Below are 6,000 nucleotides of genomic sequence, written 5' to 3' on the forward strand. Positions count from 1 at the left end.
CCAGGGTAGAATAAATCACAAACAAATGTAAAAGAAACAAAGCTAGAAAGTCCCGTAGTTGGAACAGGTGGACTATTAAAAAATTAAGGCGTACAACTTGGTAGTCTTTGTAGCTCCTGCAACAAGGGAGAAATTAAGGAAATAAAAGAAAGAGAGCTGAGTTCAACTTGGTACTGATAGGTGTCTAAAACACCCAATTTTGATAGCACTTTCTTACACTTTTCTTCTTAGTTCTTTTGAAATTTTGTATATTACGCTTCTTTTCTTTGTTTTAGGTACCATTGTTTGAATTTGCGAAAAGGAAGGAAAAGCACCACTAATATCTTTCTCTTAAATGTTTTATATCGGAAAATTCATAAGACATGAACCCATCCCATTTTCAATTTAGTTACACCAAAATGGAACTTGTGTGGCGGTCATGTGGCCATTTCATGGAATGCATAAAAAAAAAATGATTCCAAATTGTGAGTGAATGTCACACAAGGGCACTACACATGTGCTGGTGGAGAAAACAACTCAAGAATGAAATTAGGTCTCTTTGTTTACACAGAAAGGGGATCCAGTTCATCAGTTCTATCCAGTAGAGGCTACATCTTTCCTTGTCGCTTGCCGGAGTTCAAGATGGGTCAGCAGAGATCAACCAAGAGAAGTAAATGGAGCTCATGGTGATGGCTGTATTTGGTGGAATTTCAAGACTGAAATTGCAGGCTGAAATGAGTTCGAAATGATGAGAAGAAGATGGAGCTGGTGGTATGAGTTAACAGCCAGGGAATGAGTTTGATGAGACGAACAACTGCGTTGCTGAAGAACTGATGCTTTTTCTGTTGGTTTGTGACAATAAATGGCGCAGATTGATGAAGATTTGCAGTTCCTGAAAGAAATGGAGTAATGGGTTTGATTGAACTTGAATTTACAGGGGATTTCTTGATGCAAAGAGACACCATGAATTTCTGCTCATCAAGTGTTCGTGAACCATCATATTCTCGAGCTGAAGTGTTATTGCTGCTGAGATATGAAGACTGGACTGGATTAAGCTGGAGAAAGAGGAAGAGAATGTGCTGTGATGTGATGCTACTACCAACAGTTGTTGCTACGAAAGTCAGGGAAGAAGAGGATCTACAACTGATGGTGTGAGTGAATGGAACTGAAATTGAGATGCAGAGAGCAAGGGTATTGTGGTGTGCTGCTGGTGATCAAATGGGTTTTGTTGTGGACAGAAGTGAAGATGCAGATGGCTAGTGGTTGTGTGCCGCACTCGATAAGCTACAGAGAGTGCAGTGTTGGTGGATAGGAGCACAGCAAGAGAGTTGCAGAAGAAGGAACTGTTTCTGTGTGTTGAGTGAAACTGCAGGTTAAGTTGGTGCCTTAAATTGTGAGTGTTGGTTGAGCAGGATTAGAAGATAAGTGGCAGTGTTGCAGTATGCAAATGAGGCAGTAAACTGATGGTGCAGATATCCAGTTGTAGGTTATGCCTTAGCCTGAGAAGATGTAGGTGCAATGCAGGGAAGTTGGTTGGAACTGAAGCTGTAGGTCAATCGAGTTGTTGCTGGTTAGCCGCGGCCAGAAGGGAAAGTGAAGTTGCGAAGTTCTGGTGCAGTTTCTGGCAGTAAGAAAGAAGGGAAGAAACCACCCGTCCGATCCAGGTTTAGTGCAGTGGCTAACCAAGGCTCGATGGCTGTGTATGAGAGTCACTTGGGAGAGGCTAGGAAGTAGTTTGTTGGTCTATCTGAAATGGTTAGTTGCCATGGGTCCGGTGAATGTTTGGCAGCGGATAAAACTAGACCGAGAAGCCAGCAGGAAGAGTTAACTTGGGTACCAATTTATCTCCATTTTGGAAGGAGTTTATTTCCATGAACATAGCCAGAGATGCTGTCTTGGCCGACAATTTTGTGTGATGAATGGCTGAGATTTGGAAGCTGACAGAGTTGTATAGAACAAGGATTGTTGGGTGTTGATCAACTTACAATTTTACAGGGCAGAGAAGATATAAAAGAGAGGCGCAGGATACAAAGAAGACTACCTCTTTTTCCACCAGTTTTAGCGCCTGCAACCTGTTCTGCGAAATTCCTGAAAGAGAAGAAGCTGCACAGAAACACCCTGAACCTGATTTCTCCAGCTGTTTAGTACTTCACAGTGGTTTGCTTTCGCAATTTTTTAAGCCTTGAAACCTTATTTATTTTCAATATATTTTTGTGCTTAAACCAAAACTATGATTAGCTAATTCCATCATTGATTGGGGAGGATTTCAAAACTCCAAGCATGTTTTATTAATCAATTCAAGCAAGTTATTCTTTCATAAATATTCTTTTGTTGATTATCTTTTGCCGTTTATTTGACCATGAGGTGTTTGCTAGGTATCTAAGTGCGCAATTAGGTAACTTGTATGCAACTCTAATGCTAGTATAGAGAACTTTAATCCGTAATTGTTAGATAAGTAGCAGTGCACTATTTGTCGCAAAGGGATTTTGTATGCAATAGTGTGTAAAAGATAACCCTAGGTTAACGTGTCGAGCTTACGAACTTGTGGCTAGGAGCAACTTGATTCACAAATTTATCAATTGATTGAATTACACCTATAGAGCTTATTTTAGATGTTTCATTTGATTAGAATCCGGTAGAGAACTTATTTTATGCGGTGATTTAAGGAATCTAAAGATTAGTTGAGCTTATAACTTGTCTTAAGTTGTTAACAAATGGAATGTTTATTTGAAGGGTACACTCGTATGATTAATATTATCTTGTTTGGTAGTGGCGAATGAATCTCTAGTCAATTCCATCTCATAAATTGAATTACAAATTTTGCAATTTTCCGAATTTGTGTCTTTCAACAACATCAATTTGTTACAAGTAATAATTTAAAACTCACACCTCCATCTGGACTTGAACTCGACTTGCCTCACTACTTCTTTATAGAATTGTGTAGCATAAGATAATTATTATTGATAGGTTGACAACCTCATCAGGTACTCAACTTGCTTAGCACACACGTCTGGTTGACAGATTTCAGTTCTTTTTTGTTTGTATTTTCTCTTCAGTTAGCAGGATATTCATACGTGGATCAGTCGTCAAATAATGATGTTGTGGCCTTTTTCATCTCCCTCATCTTGTATGTGTTTGCTGGATTCTTCATTGCTGGTATGTTAGACGAGCTAGTCATTCGGTGTATTTTGTGCATCTGCGAAAAAATTATGAATATTATTAAGAAAATCCAAAAGAAAGCAGCAGTGACAACGGAGGACATAAGATGGTGCAGGTGGATGTGGAGATGGTGGGGAGGAAGTCAGAAGTATAACGGAAAAGCTCATGAGGAGGATTTTGCAGAACCAAATTTGTTTCCTTTTCTTCTTTCAGCAAAGCTCATGAGGAGGATTTTGCAGAACCAAAACGGATATGTTTTTTCTTCGGCAAAGCTCATGAAACGGATTTTTTACAAGGCGTTTTTAGGGGCCACTCGAAAGGATTTAGGGGCCAACAATAAAACAAAAAAGGTCACCCAAAGGGAAAATGTATCCATCCCTTATCTCGTGTAATTCGTAATGGCGAAATTACCCTTATATATTCGGAGGATATGATAACATTGTTATCTTCCGATTGTAATCGGAATCCAAAATATTTCCCAGACTTCCGATTGTAGTCGGTGCCGTATTAGAATGATTTGTGTTTCATTTTTTCCATTTCTTTTTCATTTTTGAGTTGTTAGAGTTATAGAGAAGAAGGTGAAGGCTGCTATAATCGGAAGGGAATACAACTTAACAACCTACCTATTATAAGGAGCCACAGATCGAACCCTTGCCATATTCCATATGTTTTGAGTGTACACAGCCAGCCATAACCACTTGGTTCGTGTTTTGGATGCAGCGTTAATCGGGAGTTAAATATATTACAAAACCTACCGATTATAAGTTGCCCCAAATTAAAATTTTGAAAGCTACCATAATCGGTAGATATGCTAAATACAATACCTATCAATTATTGGTTTCTCCATATTCAACTTTCGTGAAATTAGCCGTTGGAGTTTTTGGGAAAAACAAAAAGAGTCGTTGGACCCTAAACCTATATGAAGAAACTCATATCTATCACCCCAATTGCACCAAACTCTTTCCTCTCTTCAGTTTTAATTTTCATAACAAAAAACATGGATATTGCTTTTGCCGAAGAAGAAGATTGTGCTATTTATAGAGCGTGGGTTGTGGTAACTGCTCATGATCGTGTTCACAAGCTCCACAAATAGGAATCCGAAGAGCAGATATGGAACCGTATCTTAATGGTATTTGAGGCCTTAGATGTAATCGAATTCGAAGATCATCCAATGACATTAAGATGAGAAAGAATGCGCTCGATAAGGAGATTGACAAACTTGAAGATGAGGAACGGTTTGTTAGGAACGCTTTTCCTTGGTGGACGTATGAAAAACGAGTAAGTATCTCTGTAACTCCAACTCACATTAACAAAAGTTAGTACTAACTTGTTACTCATTCGTAATTTCAGAGAAATCTTGCAGATCGCCGGTATGTGGACCTCTACGGGAAACGATTTGAACATGAAGGATGCTACAAAATCAAGAGGGACAATTTCTATGGTCACTGGAAGTTATGATCTGTTTTAATACTTTTATGGTCAATTAGGAGTATGGATTTAGGTGCTTTTGACGAAATTGTAAGGTTAAGGCCGTTTGAACTTTATGTAATGATGTAATCGGAGTATTATTAATATAAAAACTAGCCGATTATACGAAATCAGTAGATTATTTTGTTAAACAACCTACCAATTGTAATATTCGGAGGATAATATTTTTGTAAAGTTCCGAATGTACGATGGCTCAAAAATCAGAATTTGGAAAAACTTATACTTTTCAAATTTTGTCTTTGAAATAATCGGAAGTTAAATTAGTTACCAAAACTTCCGAATATGGGTTGTCTAACCTTCAATATTGGCCCTTGGAACCACCTGGAGCCATGGAGTGGTTTGTTTTGAACTTGTAATATTCGGAGGATAATATTTTTGTAAAGTTCCGAATGTACGATGGCCCAAAAATCAGAATTTGGAAAAACTTATACTTTTCAAATTTTGTCTTTGAAATAATCGGAAGTTAAATTAGTTACCAAAACGTCCGAATATGGGCTGTCTAACCTTCAATATTGGCCCTTGGAACCACCTGGAGCCATGGCGTGGTTTGTTTTGAACTTGTAATATTCGGAGGATAATATTTTTGTAAAGTTCCGAATGTACGATGGCCCAAAAATCAGAATTTGGAAAAACTTATACTTTTCAAATTTTGTCTTTGAAATAATCGGAAGTTAAATTAGTTACCAAAACTTCCGAATATGGGCTGTCTAACCTTCAATATTGGCCCTTGGAACCACCTGGAGCCATGGCGTGGTTTGTTTTGAACTTGTAATATTCGGAGGATAATATTTTTGTAAAGTTCCGAATGTACGATGGCCCAAAAATCAGAATTTGGAAAAACTTATACTTTTCAAATTTGTTCTTTGAAATAATCGGAAGTTAAATTAGTTACCAAAACTTCCGAATATACCAGACAAATCATTGTCATTTGAACTTGTATAACTTAGTTACCCAAACAAATTTCCGAATGTACAACAAAAATCATTGTCATTTATCTGCTCTTCTTTACTTTACGACCGTGACTACCTCCCAGTCCTGCACGACCACGGGTTTGAGCATCTTCAGTTGGAGCAGCTTCAGTTGGAGCAGCTTCAGCGCTCGATGAAGCTCGAGTTCTTTTACCCGTCTTTGATACTGCCACCTTAGGCGGATGCCTCTTCGTTACTTTCTCCCCAAACTGGGCAGCATAATCTTCGTTATCCATATTATCAACTAGATCTCTAGCCTCTTTGATCTTCTCAGCTGGCATGGGATCTCCGCTCTTCAGGCATGCAGTTAACATTTTGGAAACACGCTTGAACCTATTCACCTGTTTTTTATACGTAATGACATAACATCAAACGGTAATTACCTAAGATTTATAGGAATAATATA

This window comes from Papaver somniferum, chromosome 1, assembly GCF_003573695.1.
Source record: "Papaver somniferum cultivar HN1 chromosome 1, ASM357369v1, whole genome shotgun sequence".
Taxonomy (NCBI): domain Eukaryota; kingdom Viridiplantae; phylum Streptophyta; class Magnoliopsida; order Ranunculales; family Papaveraceae; genus Papaver; species Papaver somniferum.